This window comes from Vicugna pacos, chromosome 24 (assembly GCF_048564905.1).
Source record: "Vicugna pacos chromosome 24, VicPac4, whole genome shotgun sequence".
In the NCBI taxonomy this organism is placed as follows: Eukaryota; Metazoa; Chordata; class Mammalia; order Artiodactyla; family Camelidae; genus Vicugna; species Vicugna pacos.
In genome coordinates this window covers 5,439,156-5,462,751 of record NC_133010.1, presented here as the reverse complement: position 1 = coordinate 5,462,751, position 23,596 = coordinate 5,439,156, and the positions used below count along the sequence as shown (strand labels likewise).

General features: G+C 45.6%; 1 pseudogene; it reads right to left on the bottom strand.

The window, feature by feature from the left end:
* Window positions 1–480: 480 nt before the first annotated feature.
* Window positions 481–23,596, bottom strand: part of LOC102545890 (ubiquitin-conjugating enzyme E2 variant 1 pseudogene) — a 61,105-nt pseudogene continuing 37,989 nt past the window's right edge.

The following is a 23,596-nucleotide window of genomic DNA, read 5'->3' as shown; positions in this document are numbered from 1 at the left end:
CCCTGCCACGTGTTGCAACAGGGTCTAGTCAAGGGGGATGTAGTTGTTTTTTGAAGTTTTCTCACATTGAATTCTCTAACATCTTATTTTTGATTTTGTCCCACATAGAAATCCTGTTTATTTTTGTCAAATAGGAAAAGTCATAAATGACAAATGTGAAGTGTCTATAAAACACCATAGTTTCTGAGTTGTTTGACCACCACAAATATTTCCCATCTCTGGAGGAACAAACAGCCTTTTTGTTTTTTAAATATTAACGCACACTTCTTTTTTATTATAATAAAATCAGGCAATGGTCTGATGATAAAAAAGGCTGCTTAAGGAACACTGTTGAGCTAAACTTTACTTACAGGATGTTAAAACCTTAGAACTATGGTTTTCCCCAGAAAAAGATTAATGGAAACATCACTTGCTTTTCGGACTTGATAGCTGCTGCTTCAAAAGGTGGGTTTACACAAACATCAAAAAAAAAAAACAAAAAACCTTAGAACATGATGAATTGCTTTTATTTCTGTATGCATCCACATCTCAGCATTAGGTGGTCCAGAACAGAAAAGTGGAAAAACGCAGCAATCTGCCAGGATGTCGAGCCCGCCAATGCCGGGGATCTGCCGTGCAGTCCGAGTTCGTCCTTAATCCCTGCTCAGGACCGTGAGAAGCAGCAGCACCAGAACCAAGGTATGCACTGAATTCGACTCTTTCTGTTCCAGTTGTCAGATTCCAAACTAGACCCAAATGGACTGCAAGGATGACCAAGTAAGGGCCCTGGTTTAAACTACCTCAATTTTTAAATGCAAAAGCAATTACAGGGAAAGAAGCCAATTCACTCAGAGGACTGTGTGTGCTCACAGGTGCCTACTGTGGCCTTTCTCCACGTTTAACCACCGAGGACTCAGAGTTCGCAGGTCTGAGCAGCCCTGGTGACTGCTCTTGTCACCTTATCAAAACCTGAGCTGAAAAAAGCATCTGCTGATGATGACAGCAGAGGGGGGCAGGCCGAGGACCCAACATGTGGTTCCCAGGCCGGTGGAGAGTAAATAAATGTGGTTCCACAACTAAATGAGGGAGGTCAGAGACTATTTCCAACCTTACCTGATGGCTTCCGGCCAAAGCAACGAAGTGTCATGGAAAGAAAGTCAGTGTTGGGTGGTGATGGTGCAAAAGGGACTTGAAGAGGAAGGAAAAGCGGTACCCCTCGATTAAGGTGGGGGGAGAAGATACGGGGAAAGCCCTGAATTTCTCACCAAAGGCCAATTTCAGAGGGGAGCAGAGGGGGCTACTATCTATGCTTCGGCCAAGGGTGGTAGTGGAGAGTGGGAAAGGATGACGGCTCAGAAGGGGGGCATCATTTAAGACTTAAAGAAATTAGGGGTGCAGAGCGCCCACACACACCCAGCAGTAGTCCCACAGGCTATGACCCGAAACCTTCACATCTACCCTAAGCAGCCACCCCAAGCTGGAGGGCTGCTGCAGGGAGGGAAGGAAGCAGGGGGAGGGGGAAAAGGCAGAGACCCCAGGCCATGTCGTCAGCAGCAAGGTGACTGTGTGATGTGTCCTTTCACAGCTGAGTTACATGTGCCCACCAGTTATGATGGGAATCAACTTAAATACACTTTCTTGATCCCAGAAGCTCAACCATGTGGGCAGTGGTTACACTTAACAGGAGGATCTGTTACAGGACAACTTATGTATTTCAAATGGACAAAAAACTAGTATCATTTACAGGATCTCAAGATAAAGTGCCTTTGAGTGGGAGTTTCCTTTCCAGCACTTCGAGGTCTACAAGACGTGTCTAGAAAATGTACTGCTGTGGGAAATGAAGACTGCTTAAGTCGAGTGGGGAGCAAGGGAGGGCCTGTGGCTCTCCTTTGTGACGAATTGCTGTGACACTGTCCTTCGGGTGGCCGAGGGGGTTTCACGTTTCCCTTAGACGTCGCTAGGCGCCGAAGCTTCTGCAGGACAACTCTGATGCTTCGTGAATTCTGCCATTTTGCTAGCACTGACATGGCTCTTGGGTCACCACCCCATTAGAACTAATAACTCCATTCATGGTCATTTTTGTTACAAATCTTACAAGAGGGGTGCTTCTGGGTATTTGGGTCCACATTCTGTTTTAAGGATGTATATTTGGTTTTCATAAATCATTGTCGGAGGCCCAATTATCACTCCTGTCCATCTTATAAGTGTCGTGTCTTCGTCATCTTCTAGACCCCAGCTGACCCCTACTCCTTTCTGGCCTTCTTCGAGTTCTTCCAACAGTCGGAAATGGCAAGGGACTTTTACTCCCAAGCCCGTGGTGGCTGCCATCTTGAGTCACTGTCACTCCACAACAGCCCTTAAAGATCAACAAGCACAGAAGCGAGCGTCTGGAGGAGGCGGGAACAGAGAGGAAAGGGGCCTGCAGCTGCCAAACCACCCGCTGCCCCTCCGACCAGGAGAGTGTCAGGCCTGCAGCCACGGGCCTGCCTCCCACGCCTGCAGCCACGGGCCTGCCTCCCACGCCGGGCAGAAGTCTGGGAGTTAAGTGCCCTGGGGAGACAAAGTGAGCGGGCAGGGTCTGGAGACCGACAAGAACGATCCGGACACCAGGCTCTCCGGGTTCCAGTCTGGGCTCTGCCTCTCCCTACTGCCTCACAGGGTTATGGGGGATCGCACAAAACAGCCCCAGGAAAGTGCCCAGCACAGTGCAGATATCCAGTAAGTGTCACTTTTATTGTCAAATTAGGGATTAAGTAACTGACATCAGATCACTTTTTAGGGGAAAAAGCCTGTGATAATGAAACGTGTGTGCGGGCATAACCTAGGGGCAGTCAGGCAGCCCCAGTGCCGGGCGGGACAGCTTCCGCAGCGCTTTCTGCCTCTCCAGCAGCTTCTCTGATTCTTCCAGGGCCCCGAGGCCTGCCTTCTGGGAGGTGCTGGCCTCTCCATGTCAGCACGGACACACACAGTGTGTTCTATTAATATTTTATTGCTAACTTTAAATGAAATGTGATCTATTAAAATACTGAATCACTATGTTGTACACCTGAAACTAATACACTGTTATAAACCAACTGTACTTCAACAAAAAATAAATGTGTAAAATCAGCACATTTTGGAGTTCCTGGCAATTCTCCCAATGACCACTCCGGGGATACAGCAACAGGCATTCTCCGCACGTTTATTCTCGCATATGGTGGATGGCTATAAGCACCTGAGTGCGTTTCCTTCCCCATGTGCGATAACCACGTGGACCACGCGCTGAGCTGGCGCATCCCCACACCCAGCCCTGAGGGAAGCCTGTGCGGAGGAGCTGCAGCCACGTCTTGCTAGGAGGCAACTCAGGGTTGGGAAGAGCTGCCCAAGGGGACAGGACTCCCAAGCGTGGGGCAGAGGTTCAGGCAGACCCACATGTGCCGGGGTAGCATGGGACATCTCAAGCTCAAGGATGAAAATGGGACTAATTTCCATTCTCACTGAGAGGGGAGGGGAGTGGAGGGAGATAAGCCATTAGAATGCACAGTAGAGTAACACCACGGTCAGAGCGCCGCGGACAGGGCGCTCAAGGCAGAGCCCAAAGATATGCTTGGGATCTAAGCATTAAATCGTGCACGTGAGCTCTATGATTCTTGTTTTACACCTGTTTCAACAGGCATGATTCTCAGTGCTTTGGCCTACGAAAGATACACTTGAAAGAAAAACAGAATGTACGTGTTACAGCTCTGCCCCCTAATTAATTAGGCAATGACAACTGATTGCTATCTGGAGACTAGTAGACACTGTGTAACTTCTGATGGAAAGACACACTACCACCTCTGCAGTCGACCTTCAAACTAAAACTAACAAAACAAAGCAAAACCTGAATCTGACCAAGCTCCTCTACACATCAGTTTACACAGAATACAAACATCATGGAGATATTTGAATCACTGTGGTGACAGAGATGCCACCAGCAAATCCCAGACTGTAGGCACATCTGCAAGGAAAGCAACTTGGCTTCTTCTACAGGGAAACGGCAACAACGGATAAAAACTGATGGAGGGGAAACTATGGATCCAAAAAGATAGAGAAACCAGTATTACGATGTCACCTTATTTGGATGCAAACAGATGATTTTTAAAAAACTGCAAGACAATCAACAGAAATGTAAACACTGATTAGACTTTTAAAGATACTGAAGATTATTGTTGATTTTAATTGTGTGATAACACTACCTGCTGCATTGCTTGTGGATGAAATGTTTGGGATTTGCTTCAGAATAATTCAGGGAATGGCCAGAAGGAATAGAGATCGAGCAAGTAAAACTGGCCTAAACTCAAAATTGTTGACGCTTAGTGATGGGTGCCTAAGAGTTCATTATCTTAATCTCTGTTCGTTAGTGTTTTTTGAAATTTCCTCTAGTTGAGGCTGGAAACATGGGTCTACAGTGGTCCGGAAAGAACCCTGGGAGAGCAGTGCTTTGACCTGCAGCAGCGGTTGGGCAGGAAGAGCTGAAAGGAGAGCCCGTGTCGTGGGAGGGCCAGGGAGACAAGGCGTGTGCTCTGGGGAAGGCGGGGTGCACGCCCTGCAACAGGGAAGCACGGTCCTCCCACCAACCTGAAGGCCACACTGTTTCCCAAACCAGCTTTTCAGTTTGATAACCTTTAACTGCTCATGACAAGTCTCCAAACCATCATCATAGCTCCAGATCAGAGCCAACAAACTGTAAAACAAAGAAGTGAATGTATTTATTCATCCAAGGGTTCGGCCTTCCCCCAAGGTCCTTGCAGTGTTCATCTCAGCTGTGTACCACGTTACCCCAAAGTTCAGTTAAAATCATAATAAACATGTCTGCTCCTGTGGGGCAGAAGCTGAACTGCAACTTAGCCAGCACTTCTGGCTCGGGCTCTGTCACGAGGCTGCAGAGCAGATGGCACCGGCAGCGGGGGAGATGTCCAAGGTGGCACGCAAGCTGGTGCTGTGAGCAGGGGGGCTCGGCTCATCGCTGCTCATCTCCTGGGGCCAGCGTACAAAGGCTCACGTCCTTGGTGGCTTGAAAAACAGATTTACTGTCTCAGTGCTTGTGGCTAGAAATCTGGAATCAAGGTGTCAGCGAGGCCAGGGTCCTAAGGATCCCAGGGAGGATCTGGCCCATGCCTTTCTCGTAGTTTCTGGGGTTGCCAGCCACACTGAGCGCTCTGCCCTGCAGACACGTCGCTCCAGGCCCTGCCTCCATCCTCACACAGGCTACAGGCTCTCCCCGTGTGCCCCTGTGTCCCTCCTCCTGGTCTCCCTAGGACACCAGTCATACCGGACTATGGGCCCACACTGCCCAGGATGGCCTCACCTTAACGGCATCTGCAAAGACCCGATTTCCAAATAAGGTCACATCCTGAGGGTCTGGGAAGGACCTGAATGTGGGGTTGGGGTTGGGGTTCTTCTGTGCTCAAACAGACTACACTCTTCACATGGGCCTCTTCACATAGCTGAGCAGTCAGAAGACAGGGCAGCGGGATTCCCCAGTGCAAGGACCCGAGAGCCCAAGGTCATTGTGTTCTGGCCAGACACCATTTCTGCGGTATTGTGTTCAGAGGGGAAGGTCTGGACGAGGCACGGATGGCAGGAGGCAGGGGCCTTGAAGGCCACCTTGGAGGCTGCCTACATGCTTCACATCCCTCCACCTGAGGAAACACACTCGGCCCCTCCCCGGGCCCCACAGACGCTCATTCCATGGCGGCAGCAGCTGTTTCTGGGCTGTGGAAGAATGAAGCTCTTCAAAGAAGGGCTTCTGTCTGAGTGGTTGTCTAAGGCATGACCCTCGAGTTTCCTCTAAACAAAACTTAATGAAGGATTCCACAGCTGCACTCCTGCCTTCGTCTTTATACCGTATTCCTGATAGACTCTGGGTGTTGTCTTTGCCTGGAAGCCGTTTCTTCATTTTAGCATCATCATAGCTCTAGACCAAAGCCAGCATCTGGGGGGCTGAGAATTTCCAGAATCAGCAAGTCCTGGCTCCTCTGTGTGTAGCGGCCTCTGGCAGCTGCTCCCTGTCACCCACTTCACGGTGAAGAGCGGGAAGCTGGCAGACAGCATCCTGAACGCTCTCCCTGGAACCCTCTCCTAAGTCTCCTGGTTCATCAAGTACATTTTCTACTTTATTGGAAGAATCACGCGTGACAGGACTATTTTAAAAAACATTCACCATATCTGTTATACTTTCTCCTTCTCTCTCTCTCCCACTCTCTGCATGCACACACGCGCACACACCCACCCCTGCTGCGTCATTAGAAAGTTGTAGGCATTACAACTCGTACTTCATCATGCATCTTCTAAAAATAACACGCCACGTAATCACAACAGCAGTGTCACACCTGAGGAAACTAACAGTAACTGTAACACTGCGGTGCACCCACACTGCGCCCAGTGCCCCCGCTGACCCGGGAATGCTGTAAGTCTGTGCTGTTGTTTTCAACTGGGATCCAATCTAACTTCCTGCTCTATGTTTTGTCAATCTCTTCTAACCTAGGACAGTCCCCACCTCACCTGCTTTTGTATTTTGTCTTTAATGACACTGTCTGAAGACTCCAGGACTGTCATCCTATAAAGCTCCCTCGTGGGTCTGTCTAATCCTCTCCCTGTGGGAACGTGTTCTGCCGTCTCCCCGCTCCTGTAGCTTGGAGGTTAGGTTTGGACTCTGGAGATGCACTGTCCAACACGGTGACCATGAGCCACAGATGAGTATCCGAGTTTTAGTTGGTTCAATGAAGATGAACCTACATTTTTAAATGCAGTTCCTGATCTCCCCAGCCTCGTTTCAAGTGCCCAGTATCCACACGTAGCCAGCAGCTACCATACTGACCATGCAGATGTCCCCATCACCACAGAAGCTGGTTGGGTAACACTGCTCCCAATGCCGTTACACCCAGGTTGGACGTTTCTGGCACGACTGCTTCTTAGGTGACATTTGTGGCTCCACACGGCACCACATGCAGATGCCTGGCTGGGAGTCCCAAGTGCCGAGGGACTTGTAAACTGCACACATAAGTAGCAATATCACACACCCACCCTCACATCCTTCTCTGGTCCTGTCAGCCAGGACCTTACATCCTGTAATGGAAGGCGTTTCTAGGGAAAGTAAAAATAAAAGAATTTTAGAGATGAGAGGGAACTTTGGTATTATTTTATAAACAGCTGAGGAAACTGAGGCCCACAGAGGTTCAAGACTTGCCCAAGGTCACTGATGCTAGCTGGAAGTAGAGAATGATCTTCAACAAGCATTTTCTTACTCCCAGCCACTAGATATTAGAGTTAAAGTACCTGGTGGCAACTGAGGTCAGTTGGTACTAACACTACTAATAGTGATCACAAAATACTTTCTATTGAGTAGTTGTCAGTATTAGGCACCGTATTTCATCCTTAAAATTGCTTCACATGATTCTCACACCCCACGAGGAAGCATTTATAGAAAGCCTCTAACAGGAATTTATTTTTTCAGGTAATAAGAAACCTAGAATTGGTTCACCAGTTAAGTAGCTCAACCCTGTGAAAGCTGATATCTATCTGCGGTCACCTTGGCCTTTCCATCATGCTCACAGGGTAGCTGCTGCAGCTCCAGACATCACATCAATGATCCAAGCAAGGAGAACCTGAACATGGCAGTGCCAGTATCTCTCACGACAAAAATAAAATCTTTCCCAGAGGCCCGAGTAACTTCTACAGTACCTGTCACTGGCCAAGCCTCTACCCCTATCGCGAAGAGACTGGGGAAATGAATACGTGGTGCAGCTCTTCTGGCTTCTGTAGAAGAGACAGGGAAGGGAAGAGGGCTGGATGAACCAAGCAACAATGGAGGTGTTGCTATCCTCACAGGTCAGATGAGGAAGCTGATGCTCAGAGTGTGAAACACCTCACCCACAGTCACCCAGCCAGTAAGCGGCCGAGATGCCTTGCGCACCAGCGCACATGACTAGTGAGGCATGCTCACTGAGGAAAGTGATGGGGATTTTGATGCTGCCTGGGTCTGGGTGGGTTCAAATACTTCAAGGGTAGGATGTGTTTGCCCTCAGCCAGCAGGGGAGGGGTGGCCCAGACAGTGATGCTGCCACCTGAATAATGACCTGAAGAAGGACGTGCAGAAGAGCAGCCTGCTGGTGCCCACAGCCATCTGGGGAGTGGACCGCTTGGAAGACGTGTACTTTATGCATGATACACATTAATGCTGTAGTTCACGTGTCTATGTACTTAATGCTATATTTCGTATTTCCCCCCAGCCTTCTCTTTTCTATGAGATCTTGGTCTTGCCAACCACACACCCTTCAGAAAGATGTTTTCTACAGTTGGTGAAACAGTCATGTAATAAATGATGCAAATCAAACAAAAATGGGGCTTCTCATTCCTCTTCAAGTTGGCAGTTGTACATGGACTGATGATCACATGCAGTGTCAGCAAAGGCTGGCAGGACACATCAGTACAGTCTTCCTCATGGAAATATGTGTCAAAAGCTTTTAAAAATGTACATAAAGATGCTTTGACCCAGCAATTTAAATGTAAGATTTTATTCTAAGGAAATAAACGTGAATGGACATAAAAAATGGTCACAAGCATGCTCAGCACAGCATTATTCCTAACAGGCAAAAATCAGCAACAACTTTGGCAGAAAGGGCAAGCTGGAGAAATATATTAATATTACAAAGTTAAAAGTGAAAGTGCAACTATGTGGAAAAGCAGGGATCGTAAAAGTGAAACAGGTGATGCTGGGAGGTGCAACTAGGCAGAGATTCACGGGGGCCTCAGTTTGGTGTCCTGAGTGGGAATGTGTGTCCATCTTACTATTATATTTCGTCTGCATCATCCACAGTGATGTCAACAAACTGTGAGGCATCACAGTAAAGACTGATTTTTCACTGGAACCACCATCTTGCAGTTCGTAGGCGATCTCAGCCCGGGGCAGTCATCCAGAACGAGGCTCTGACTTTCACCGCCCAGGAGTCCCCCACCGGAGTCCCGCATCCAGGTGCCAGGGAGGGAGCTGCAGCATGACCCTGGTCCTCTGCAGCCTCCCCCCACTGCCCGCATGGCCCCACCCCACCTACACATCTTATGCAAAAGTTAGACTCATTATTCTGTGCGTAGACTATTTTGTTATTTAAAAAAGGGAAAAAATGGAATAATCCCAAATTCAATCAGAGTTGGGTGGATTAAGTCAACTGCAGAGAAGCCTTATGGTGAGATGGTATTTAATTGTTGCAGGCAAGAGGCAGAGGGATATTTAAATGCCAGGGAAAATGCGAGAGAACAACAGGTGATGAGAGGTCCTGTGGTGTGTGTCGTCAGAGCAAAGGAACTAAAAAGCGACAGAAACCAGACTAGAAAGGACAGGTCCACTTGGCCCAGGGCAGGGGCAAGGCTCCACGGGCTTAGCTCTGCCCCCTTCAATATCCCTGCCCTTCCCCAGCCTTTTGAAAAGCTATGAAAGCTCAGTCCCTGTGAAAGGCTCTACACTTTGGCTTTTACAGATACTGTCACTAAAACAATTTCAGTCCAAGTGGCAGTGGACTGGTGGGGGGACGTGGGTAGCCTGTTTCTCAATAATAGTAAGTTATCACAGAATTGTGGTCTAGGTTCCTGCCAATTTTCTTCTTTTGAAAAAAAAGGTAGTTGGGAAAAAAACACAATTTGATCCAAGATCTTGGATGCTGAATTTGTAGGTAATTCCAGTACACACTAATATTTCTTATGTAGGAAAATGAGTAGAAGAAAGCTCCCTAGAAATTCTTGGTTAAGATGGAAAGTTAAGAGTTACAATGGAACTCAACAGACCTGAGCTCCGTCCGGGGCTGCCCCTCCTTGGCTGGCCACTCAGGGCCTGCTTCTAGCACTTTAAACCCCCAGCGCCCAGTCACTGCTAAGTTCTCCTTCATTTCAAGGACTGAGCTGAGAGGCTGCTCAGTGAACCACCACTATCACAAACACACACATACACACCCATTCTCCACATGATCAGACGTCTCAACCCACTCTCCCCGCAGTCCATGTACTAGGTAGAAACTGTTGATTCTGATGAGATGCTTCTATAAGTTGGTGACATAAATTAATCTGTCTAACTTGCTTTAAGCCAACAGCTGGCAGAGCACTGAAAAGTGCTCTGGGGGGTGTGGAGAAAAGGGAACCCTCCTACACTGCTGGTGGGAATGCAGTTTGGCGCAGCCATTGTGGAAAACAGTATGGAGATTCTTTCAAAGACTAAAAATAGACTTACTATATAACCCAGCAATCCCACTTCTGAGCATATATCCAGAAGGAACCCTACTTCAAAAAGACACCTGCACCCCAATGTTCATAGCAGCACTATTTACGATAGCCAAGACATGGAGACAGCCTAAATGTCCATCAACAGGTGACTGGATAAAGAAGATGTGGTGTATTCATACAATGGAATACTATTCAGCCATAAAAACCGACAACATAACGCCATTTGCAGCAATATGGATGTCCCTGGAGAATGTCTTTTTAAGTGAAGCAAGCCAGAAAGAGAAAGAAAAAAAATCATATGATACTGCTAATATATGGAATTTAAAAAAAATGAAAGAAGACAAGTGAACTTAAATATAAAACAGACACAGAATCATAGACATAGAAAACAAACTTGCGGTTGCCAGGGGGTGGGAAGGGAAAGACTGGGAGTTCGAGATTTGTAGATGCTCACAGGTATATATAGAGCAGATAAACAAGTTTATACTGTATAGCACAGGGGAAATATATACAAGATCTTGTAATAGTTCATGGTGAAAAAGAATATGAAAATGAATGTATGTACGTTTATGCATGACTGAAAAATTGTGTTGTACACCAGAAATTGACACATTATAAACTGACTTTGCCTCAATACAAAATAATAATAAATTACAACACAGTTCTTGGATCACTGTACTCAATCATAATAGTCAATACAGCTCTGTAAAAACCAGTTCACAGCTTCCATGTCCAAGAAAGGAAACTCACAGGCAAGGATCACCTACTGTGTGCCACGTACCACTGAGGTGCTGCACACCTGCTCAGCCTGGCTCCTTCTACGTGACTAGAGGTTTGGGGTTGGGGGAAAGTAGGAGACAGGCTACAGCCTGTGGTCTTGGAACTGGTGATGTGACATGGGGAGAGCCGTGAAGCTGATGAAGAAAATGATGAAGTCCGAGTCCCAAGTGATGAGTCCTCTGGAGTAAGGAGTAGCCCCAAGCCCTCAGTTGAGGGCCACGAAGGGAGACATGCACGGAAGGAGAAGGTCTGGATGCATAATGAAGGTTTTATAACTGCTGCTGTCCAGTGAGTCCCAGAGGGTGACTATGAGCACTGAGCAAGGAGAAAGGCTCCTCCAAAGAGTATCTTTAGCTCAATTTGTGGGAGGGGGCGCAGGGGGCATCAGGCACCAAATGAGTGCAATTACATGTGCTATCGCAATCCTCACAACAGCCCTCTGAGAGTTACTATCCCCATCTTCCACATGTAAAAACTGAGATTCAGGAAGGCTAAGTAACTTGCCCAGCTTTACACATCCAGAACACATTCCTAGGCCTGACTCCAAAGCCAGTATTCTTTCTACAACATCTCCTTGTGTCTCAGAGACTAGGGAACAGGGAAGGGTCCCCTGCTCCAGGCTGCAGACTCAGCCAAAGGGACTACAATACCATACAAAACAAGCCCCAGGTTGGGGAAATGAGAACTCAGAGCCACTGTATTTGAATATAAAGTAAAATCAACTTAAAAAGACACTTTTTTATAACAGGCTAGCATTATGTTTATAACAGAGTATTTTGCTGTGTGACAAAGCATTCATTTTCTTCCATCAACATTTTCTTCTTCACTTGTTTCTGTAACTGAATGTTGTGTTGGAACTTCACTGTGTTAGAGTAAAGCAGAAACTTTACGGACTTTGACCACCTTGACAGCTAAACACAGAAGACAGACAGATCCTGAAATGTACATGTTACTACCCACATTACAGGATTCCCTGGGAAGTGGGGGGAGGAGCATGAGGCTCAGACCTAAAGTACAAGCCGGTTCTTTACTGCTCCACAAACGGGCCGTGGAACAGACAACTGCCGTCTTCCTCCCTCAAGCCCAATTCCAGCGCGGGAGTAAGGAGCCCTGCACCCTGAACGCCGAGGGCAGGATTAGAGAACACTCTCCCTGAGCGCCTGTCACTCTCAGGAAAGGTTCTTCTTTGTTGCACAACATGAAGTAAGAAAGAAGGTAGAGAGAGGCCCAAAATCTCTCTCCAGTCCCACTTTCTATCATGAGGGTTGGAACAGAAACCCGAGGACAGGGGTGACATACATCCGCCCCAATACATGCCAGGCTTTTAGTCTTTTGGTACTTATTACGGTGTGTTTCACTGGCATCACGCTAGTCGATTTTTGGTTGCTTGGTGACAGGCTTTTAAAAACATTTTTGTAGTGGTGTTTTAGTCTGTATTCAGAAAAAAATATATATCACATTTTAGCAAATCATGAGGTAAAGATTTTTGAAGTATACACAAAAAAACATACCAGTGTTAGTATGGGTGATACGCACATGATGAAGAACCATACAAAGGGAGGCTGGGAAAGGATGTCACAGGCACTGTGAGCAAGAGCCAGAAGCCAGCCGGGCTGGGCGGCCTGCGCAGTGCTGCGCCCTCGCCGCCCCGCACTCTGCATCTTCCTACACGGAGCTTCCCTCTGGGATGGCGGGTGGGTGTTTCACTTCTCGCTCACAAGACTAGCAGCGTGAGTCAGGCAGCATTCCATGCAGCACCTAAGGTCAAAGTTCACTCCCTATTCTATTTCCTATCACGTCCAGTCATGTTATCCAAAGCAGTTCACCAGACTTTATGAAATGAATCCAAAAACAGGATCAACAACATCAAAATGTCTCAAATATGAGCAACAGGAAAGTCTTATTATTCAACTTCCTCACAGCTAAATCCCCTTGCAATTAAAAGCCCACAGAAATTAAAATCAAAATGCCTCATTCCCGATTTCATACAACTGTCTCAGTCTCAGCCAGAGGGCATTACTCAGATGCCGGGGGCTCTTACCCCTGCAGCTGTGTCCTAGGCTGTCTCTCCCACGAATGGATGCATTTTCTGCGTTTTCTCCAGCCTCTTCCAAGTTAATTCAAACCTCTACTCAGCTCTACTCTCCAAGAGGTCAGTAGCCACAAAAGAAGTGCAGCTCCACTACAGAAGTTACCACAAGCAAAATCATAGTCCCCAAACTAGATGCATGGTGCAAAGCTGTTCAGCACTGCTACTGCCAGCCAGAGTGTGTGGCAGATAACCTAACGGCACCTGTGCTGAGACAGCGAGGACCTGAGAAGGGTCAGGTCTCAATCCCACGGCAGGCCAGACGCTGCGCCAGGGCCAAGGCCACAGCCTGGAATGCTGTTCACTGAGCAGAAACTGCCCAACAGCTGTGCTTCTGCATGTTTATTATGTTTGTGTTTCTTTGTATTTTTCCGTGTTTTGTTCTGTTGGCTGAGGCTTGTGGGGCTCTCCCCATGTATTTTGCCTACTTTCCCTCAGAGGGTGACACTTTAGATCTTATGGCCATCTGAGAAAAGTTAGATACTCCGGTTTGTTCATTTCCTCTTGTCTGTTGTCTCATGCACAATTGTGGTCGAGAGAAAAACTCTACTCCCAAATTCCTCCAGGTTCTCTTGTGAAGTATCCTCTTCTCTAAGAAAATACGAGGAATGGAGTAAGGACTACCCTTAGCACTATGTTTTAACTTAATGATTTACAAAGTTTTATTTATTCTGATAGTAGTAATTGTCATCACTCTTCCATAAGCCCTTCCTCCGAACTTAGGCAGACTGAGTTGTAGTTAGGCAGTAGGTAACCAGGGCCAAAATTTAAAACAAACAAACAAAAAAAATTAAAGCACCAGGATCACAGTAAGGGCCAGTGAGTCAGGATAAGCCTGTACACTGTCGTGGGAATGGAAACCGGTTCCTTTGGAAACAATGGAAAACAACATAAAGATTCCTCAAAAAACTAGGAGTAGAACGCTAAATGATACGGCAATTCGAATTCTGGCTGTTTATCCAAACAAAACAAAAACACTAATTTGAAAAGATGTATGCGTCCCTATGTTCACGGAAACATTTTTACAACCACCAAGATACAGAAACAACCTAAGTGTCCACTGATGGATGGATGAATAAAGAAAACATAATACACACTTTATATATATATATAATATCCTATACATATATCTCCACATATATTTGACATATTTATATAGGTATATATAAGACAGGATAGTATGTAGCTACCAGAGAAGGAAATCTTGCCATTTGCCACAACATCAACCTTGAGGGTACTATGTTAAGTGAAATAGGTGAGGTGAAGAAAAACAAATCTGTATAACTTTCCTTTTATATGGAATCTAAAAAGCAAAACAAAGAGCAAAACTTGAATTTGCTGAGCACCAGCAACTATGCACACAGCACCTATGCTGTACTAGGTGTTAAGAATCAACTATAAATGATGTAACCTGTACAGAAGGGAGGGCACAGGTCATATACCAATGTTAGGCCATTTTATATACGGGACTCAAGCATCCATGGATTGTAGTATCCACAGGGGATCCTGGAACTAATGCCAAATAAATACTGAAGGATGGCTGTATTATTTCAGGGTACATTTAGATATTCTGTACATCATGTATTTTATTTTTTGAAACTTGAAATTCATTTTTGAATGTATTTTTTCAAATTGGACTTTTAAAATATTGCAATAAAATATCATTAATTTTATTTAATTAGTTTTGGCACACCCTCAAATTTTGTGTGCCACGATTCCCTCACTCTATTATGCATCTGCCTTGAATCAGAGGCTTGAAGTCAAACATCATTTCCAGGTATGGCCAGCAGAGGGCAGCAAAGGGTAGCAGAGCCAGTGCTAAGGAAGGGTAGGCATGGTCTCACGTCAGTCTTTGTGGAGGTAAAAACCAGCTAGCAGGGAGCAGAAAGTCCAGAATGCCACAATCAGGAGAGAACTTACTCACACGGACAGCAAACCAGAATGAAAATTAGGCTGAGGCGGCAGTGGAAAGGTTTAGCCACAGTTCACAGCCAGGTAACTGTTGTAGAGATGTGAGCAACTAGACCTCAGACTGCTCCTCCCAGCCTGTCTGCAGCCTGTGGACTCGCTCGTTCAAGTTACAGGCACCTGCTGTCCATGCTGGGAGCTGATCACACTTCCTGTCATGCAACCAGCAGTGGCTAGTGGTTCACAACCAGCCATGTTGAGGAGGAGAGGGGTGGGGTCTGGGCACCAAATGCAAACACACACAGTCAGTGAGAGCACTCAGACACGTGCCAACTAAACACCAACCAAACCAACCTACACATGATGTGGCTTCGTATTTTTCTTCAGTCCTTCAGGAGGGAAACATTTCTTGTCTCATTCAGAGGGAAACATCGCTTAGTTGCGGCAACACTGTATGACTTTGAAATGAGACAAACGTGACTCTAGGGATTGTTAGCTATGTGGCTCTCAGTTACTTAACTTCACTGAGCCTCAGTCTCTCCATCAGGACAACTAGAAATATGGATTCTTAACTCACAAATCTGCTGCAAAAAAATGACACAAGGTATTCAAACTGCCTGGCAAAGAGCTTAGCAACTTGTAGTTACTCTGTCAACACCACTCCCTGTTCTGTCTCCCGCTCTTTGGTCAGGGAAGACCACACATGATGACTTGCTAATTCTGTATATAAAGTCTCATTGTCTCCTAAAAGCATAACTAACATGAATTGAGAGGTTACGGTGCTGGATACCGTAGTAAGTTTTCACAAGTATTATCTCATTTAATTCTCATCACAACCCTACAAGAAAGGTACTTTTATCATGATCTGTATTTTACAAATAAGGATATTGAGACTCTACAAGTGTACCTGGTATTCCTAGTCTTCTCAGGTAGGTAGTAAATAATGAAGAGGGATTGAGAACTACATAACTCGGTTCTAGAACGTATACATATGATACTACACACTGTTTTTGAGTACAGATATTTAATCAAATATTTAAAAATTTAAGGGAAAAGTAGAACTAAGAAAGCTGATTTTGCAACATGCTTAAATGCTGCTACTAGTGATACAGGATCACCTCTTCTACTGGGTATTTAGGGTGAAAGTTCAGTTTAATGAAATACATGAAAACAGACCCGATCACTGTCATTCCACTCACAGCACTTTCATAAAAGGAAAAGAACAATGGTATTTTGGAAGAAAATAAGCTGTTATATTTAAAAGTAACTATTACATCACTAAGGGAAAGCTCCTTTTGTCTTTCTAGGAACACGTTTTCTCCCCTTTGCTTCACACTAAAGGGGAAGATGGCATAAGAATCCTACTTCGTTCTCAGTGGATGCCTAAAACACAATCACAGTGCTGGTTACATATACGAGTCATGCCGAAAGCTTTTTATAAATACTGGTTTTCTGGATCTGCTGACTCAGAACCTCTGGGGGGGGGAGACTGCCTGAAAAGCTCCCCAAAGCCATTCTGATACATCAGTCTTGGCCACCAGGGACTGGATTCCAGAAGGGGACATGGTTCCCTGGCCTCTAACCTCCCTCTCCAAAAGGGAGAGGCAGAGAGTGGAGAGGATCTGGGAATTGGGGAAGGTGCAGAGACATGGCTGCCTACATTTCACGCCTTAGACAGACTCTGGCAGATTCTGTATGAGGGGCCAGGAAGTGCTGCCATGTGAGCCCCCACGGCTGTGAAGACAGGCCAGTGCAGGTCCAGACCAGCACTTCCCTTTACAAGTGGGGAGAAGGGTCTGGAGGCCACTATCTAGATGCCACTTAGGCTACAGCAGTTTTAAAATGAGAGGCCTGAACAAGGTCCAAAGGACAAAAAAGACCCATGCCTCTGGCCTCCACCTACCTTTTCAGACTTATCTCACTTTCTAGGAAACTATTCCATGTCTCTGAAATTTCATAAGCTCAAATTCTACCCCTTTGACATGGAAATAATGACACCATCCCACCCAACACACGGTCCTCCCTTTTCCTTCTTTCTTTTCCTCTCTCTCCTCCTGCCTTTTGAATCTCCTGAAAATAATTCAAAATTACCTTTTAAACTTCATGTCAAATGAGCTCTTCAAAGAAGCCTTCCTTGCCAGACCGCTCCACAATCAAACACAGGTGTCCCTCTTTTAATTACTCATCTTACCCTTTAATTTTTCTTTATACCTTGAGTCTCGTGTTAACACATCTATTGTTGGGAATCTGTTCAATCTCTGCCTCCACCGTGCATATCTAGGTTTTCTGAGAGAACTGAGTCTGACTCCCTTGTTCCCTGCTGTCCAAACCTAACCAGGTGCCTTTCTTTAAATACACACACAAACTCTCTCCGCTGAATGAATGAACTTAAAGGAAGACTACTTCAGAGTATCCTTTTGTCCTTCATCCGTGGCAGAAATTTGTTTCATCCACTTATTCAATTACATGTTTTTAATTCCTCCAATGTGTCAAGGCCTGTGAGAATTAAATGCTAAGATAGATTCTTTCCTCAAGGTCCTTAGAAGTTACTGGGGAATAAAACGTATGTATTCAGGTAACTATTACATGAGCCTACAAAAGAAACCGCACACTTTTTTGCTACCATGGTTGGGTTTCAGTCCTCTGCAGTTGTCAAAGTGCCTGCTCCTGTGAGAAGAGGGTAGGGGACCTCCAGGGTCAGCTGGGTTTGAAGCCTTTGCTTCCATCATGGCGGCCTTGCTTGACAGCTTCTAAACCATCTGGGCAGCAGCCTCATCATCTGCACCCTGGTCAGTTTTCTAGTGGAGAGAGAATGCTGTCTCTACATACAATGTTTGTAGCAGGTTACTACAGGTCCCACAGCACTGAAGAAAACACACAGATGGCAAGTAAGCACAAAAGGATACTGAGCATCACTAACCACAAGAGAAACAGAAATTAAACCCACAATGAGATGGCACTACACAGCTGTCAGATGCCTAAAATTAAAATGACCCACCAAATGTTTGTGTGCAGGTGGGGAAACTGACGCAGACAGAGTGCTGGTGAGAATGAGAAATGGTGCCGCCACTCGGGAAAACAACTTCTGACAGCGTCTTAAGAAACAAAGCACACAGCCACAACAGCTACACCACCACCCAGCATTTGCCCAGGGAAATGAACACTTGTGTTAACACAAACACCTGCACACACACACTGGTTGCAGCTTGGTTTGTAAGACCCCCAAACTGAAGACCGACCCAGACGTCCCTCAACAGTCGGTTCAGCAAACTGTGACTCGTCCCTATCATGCACCACTGCTAGGAGTTACAGAGGAACCGACTATTTCTACCCGCCTCAATCCTGACGAATCTCGACCCGTGCTCACTGCAAAAGAGCAAACCCCAAACGGTTATGCACTGTATGATCCCATTGACGCAACATTCTAGAAATGCCAAAATTAAAGAAATGGGGAACGTATCACAGGTTTCCAGGGACTGAGAGATGGCAGAGTGGGGGGGGGGGGGGTCTGCGCGGCTGAGAAGGAGTAACAGGAAGGATCCTCGAGGGGATGTTCTGCGTCTTGACTGTATCCATGTTAATATCCTAGTTATGATACTGCAGTAAAACCTAGAGAGATGCTACCATTGGGGAAACTGCGTGAAAGGTTATAGGCCCTCTTTGCTATTTCTTATAGCTGCACTGCAATCTACAGTTATCTCAACATGAAGAGGTTGATTTTTAAAAGTCAAAAGATGGAGGCAAAATCAGGGAAACAAGTATGTCAGTTTGTCAGTTACGGCATGAGCCTCAGAACTCTGACATCACAATGGCCAGAACCCTGCCTGCGGCAGAAGCTCAGGCTTCGTCGAGGAGTTCACAGCACTCTGCCAAGTGCTGGAGACACACTCGGTTTCCAGAGCACAGAGCTGAAGACGACAGGATGTTCACCTCAAGCAATGAGCTTGCAGGTGATCATTCAAGGTTTGACTATATGAGGTAATCTTTTCATACGCTATTTTTTCACTGTTAACATTCCATTTACTTACTATATTTCAACTAAAAAGTTGTCCATGATATAATGTAAGTTGACAATGTTGTGTTAATTTCTGGGGTACAGCATAGCAGTGTGGTCACACACACACGTACAGACACTATTTTTGATCATCAGAGCAGACTAGTGGTCCCAGGAGGGGCTTTGTTTCCTCTAAAATATAGGAACTACTTTTTATCTTCAGCACTGGTTTCATGAAAAGCTACTCGTGTCCATAAGATTCAGCGCTGCTGAGTACCAGACAGCAGGTTTGACGTTCTTGGCTGGGGGGGGCTCACTTTCTTGACTTCATGGGAAAGAATTTTCTGTAGATTTACGATAATCTCTGGTCTACATATCAGTTTTTAAGCTCAGTTGAATTCAGGTGTTTTACCTATTATGATCGGAAGTTCTGTTAGAGCTCAGCTGTAGCTAAGTCAAGTAATAGCGAAGCACTTCCTCATATTTAGAAACTTTTTAATGACTCCAGTATCATTTCCGGAACTTTGAGAATGTTTCCCAAATATCTAAATATTGATTTACAATATAGTCAATTTACCACAATCCTCACTTATTTAAATTTTTGTGTTAAAATGAAACCAAACTGTAATTACTTCTCTGTAACCTTCATATAACTTTATCTGTGTTAGCCCACAAATTATCCTATTAGGGTTTTCCTTGCTTTTGATTAGTTTTTTATCTTCTTGTAATACACTCATCACTTAAGTTTGTTCCTCTTCCTTATAGTTTACAAATCAACTCTGCTCTTTTCTCCTTTTCCCCACCTCAAAGTGTGCCATGCCTTGGCACTCTGTCCCTGATAAACTGTTTTCCATCCACATCAACCCCCTAAGCGACCTCATTTCTTTCAGTTGCTTTCTATAATTTACCAACTCCTGACTGGGAGCTGTGAAGCCTTGTTCGGGAGACTGAGGCTAATTTTTAGTGTCCACCTTGACATTTAACATAAACCCCATCAAATACTTGACCAGTGACTAGCTGTTCTGTGGTGTTTGATGTTTTGCAGGGAAAGCCCTTCTATTGCGGTGGACGCCCACGGGGACAACGCGTCACCATATGAGGGCACCCAACGTGTTGTGATGATGTTCGGCCCAGCCAAGCTCCAAACAGGCTGGAGGAAGAAGAAGAGGCAGCTGTTCCTGTACAGGGACAAACTACTGATCTCCAACACCAAGTATGCACATACTATGCTCTCTCGATAATCGTCAAGTTGCATGTTCACTACCCCTTACTGTAAAACATGTGGCAGGCAGGGGCTCTCTTGTATGGGGCTTACAAACAGACGATAAATCGGGGGGAAATTACTGACCATTACTACTGCTTTTGATAAAAGGTAGGCAGGATGCCATGTAAAGATGATGAGCCCGTATGACACAGGGGTGTCCAGCAGGACCGCTCCAATTGGCAGCCGTTAAGCTAGACCCACGGGGTGAGCAGCAGCCATCATTCCCAGACAAAGCGCCTGCACCTTGTAGGCTGGGGGAACAGCCTGGAACCTGGAAGGGAGAAGTGCACTGAAGGCCAATGTGACAGGAGCCCACAGCATGGGGCGTATCTGGCAGGATACTGTGTTCAGGGGGTCTAGTCACATGTGGTCCCACAGGCCACAGGAAGGGGTGGAAACACTATGCTGAAGGGCTGTAACCAGCAGTCACCACATCTGGTTTGTATTTGCAAAACTTTCTGCACGTGGGAGGTCTCTCTCCCTCCTCTTAGAAGCCCACCAATCCGATTGCATTAGACTCTTACCTTGATGACCTCATTTAACCTTAATCACACCAGAAAAGCTCTGTCTCTGAATACAGTCTTACTGTGAGTGAGGGCTTCAGTGGATAAAAGGAGGCGCTGGCAGAGATGGGGGAGGTGCAATTCCGTCGGTAGCTGTAACTAGCAGGCCCGAGCGCTGCCACCCTGCACAAGTTCTTACGAGTTTTAGCAAACTATCTTCATGATCATTTCTGTAACAACATTTGAGTATATTCATGTCCATTATGTATATTAAGAAATTTGCGTATTTTCCAGAAAGAAACAACACCTAAATATACAGCCACCTGTAACAATGAACTTCTTTCTTCCCTGCCAGGCCTCACTCCTAGATGGAGTGTTGCGTTATGTCCTGAATCAATCGGCTAAACATAATAATCTGAGTTTACCACCAAGTGTTTCCACTTAGCCTTAAGAAGGGGGGAACTAAGCTTCCACTCTTCCCCAGCTCACCTGCAGTGCAGCTGGAATCTGAGCCATCCTTGGATTTCTCCCTCAGAAAGCGGCACACACGGAATAGCTGACTAACTGCTACCTTTGTATCTGGTCGTAAGAAGTGCATTTCAGTTTGTGTGTAATCATACACGGGGCTTCAGTGTTTCCTTCTTCACTAATGTTTCTCCAGTTGTGGGAGATGCTGAAACTCAGTGAGAATCCTCTTGAGATTTTTGTCATCGTTTTCCTACTACACACATTAGACACTTCTGTTCTCAAGACTTGCCGCCAGATACAGCCTTCACTATCACTTCGGATATTCACTAGAATGCTCAGGAAGTTACTTTCTACCAAACTATTTAGTTTTTACAACAGGATCTCTATGGTAAATATTAAGATACTAATACTAGTAGACGCCCATGAAGAATTGCACACGGGGACTGCACAGAGCGCGCCCATCTTGACGCATCACTATCCTCAAATTTAGTTAGTAAAGAGCGCAGAGACAATGAAAGACACTTTCTTTAACTCTAAAGATGAAGATTACTAAAAACTTAGCAGTGAAAGGACAGAGGTACTTACAGGATACTTCATGACCCCAGCTCCCAAGCATCTCAGGGAACACCCCTACCTTAGAAAAGGGGAATCTTCCTAGGACCTTGTAAGTCCCACAGCTCACTGGGGCTCACCCTCTGGTATAAAGGTTAAGGGGGAGGAGAAGGGAGGGGTACCTGTCTTGTTAATACATCGTAATACAGGACACATGATAGAAATGCAAACTTGAGTCCTGTTCACCCTTCTCTTCCTGAGACACTTAACATGAGATTCATCCTCTAACTCCTACTGGGAAAATCTCAGAGTAGGTGACTGGATGTGAAGGAACATAGTCAGGCCCTAGGAGAATCCCCTAGACCAGAAAGCTTTCTTGTGGTACATTTTAAGTATTTTCATACTAACATCTGACTTTTTGATACCATGTAACAAGATTTACCATCTCACTCACCAAATCAAAGAACACTGCCATCAGAAAAGCTGGTGGCTCTGCACAAAGAGGACGAAGGAGGTGGAGGCGGAGGTGGGTACTTCAGGGAACTATAGGTCAACAACCATGGATGCCAAGTGCTTGTCAGAATAGGCTCATGAGTTAGGCTGTCTGGGTTCCAACCCCTTTTTCGTTGCTTTTGGCAATTTACTTAGGCTTCCTGTGAGTTCCCTCACCTATAAAATGGGGCGAATAATGACTATACGGTGTGGTTGTTCGGCAATTAAGTGAAATAACATTTATAAAATATCTAGACCAGTGCTTGCAATATGGTAAGTGCTCAGGGTTACAGGAGAGTCATTTGTGAAGCCATGCTCTGGGTTTCTGGACAACTTCCTGGTTTACGTTCAAGGGAGTGCATAATCGTGGCACCTGATGGAACTAAGGAGAGAATTACTGAAGTAAGTTTTCCCAGGTCAGTATATCTGAAAGTTTCCACATGGTACCTTGAGAGTCTATACACACAGACGCCTACATGAGAAGGATAATGTGTAACATCTAGCAGGTATGTATCTATCAATCCCACCGCCACATAATTCCATCTTGATGATGACTTTAGTCATTGTCTAGAAACATAATTTTATCTGACAGTTGTGTTTCATGCAAATCTTCAAATACGCAGACATAGAGTAAAACTGATGAAACAGAATGTAGCAAAAGACCATCTTGTATCAGAAGGTGAGTTTCCATCACATTTACACTCATGGTGCCCGAAGCTTTGTATCTACACCTTTCAGGTGGGCTTCCTGAGAAATTATTTTCATTCCATAAATCACACTGAAGAGTTGTAGCTTAACTACATGAATCAGTGGAGTCATAGGAATTCCTGCACATGAGGGGACTCTGAGCTGACTTAACCTTGAGTATTTCTACATGTGGTTCTGAACAGCACGGCTTCTAGAGCGCTGGGCCCAAGTTCTCTCGGCATCCTTCACAGGGTGTGGAACTATGATTAAATCAAATGCTACGCCTACGTGAACGGTACACGTGTGAATTAACCAAAAGATATGGTCATTTGATGTCAGAAGTCGAAGGAGAATAGGCAGAAACAGTCAGAAAGCAGGTTTCCTGGTGACAGTCACCTTCTCACCCCTCAGAGGCACATGAGAAGCATGACCTTCACTTACACAGAAGACGTCCTGGCCACCGGTCTGGGATTGACTGATTCACTGATCTTTAAGTTGGGTTTAGTCTGTATGCTAACATTTTTTCAGCCTTAGCTAGAATCTAAGAGAAAATGGTATGGACAAAATCTTAAGGAAGGAAATTTAAAATAACCTATCCTTCAAAAGCTAGGAAATCTCAAACATTAAGGTCAAAAATGTATTCTAAACCC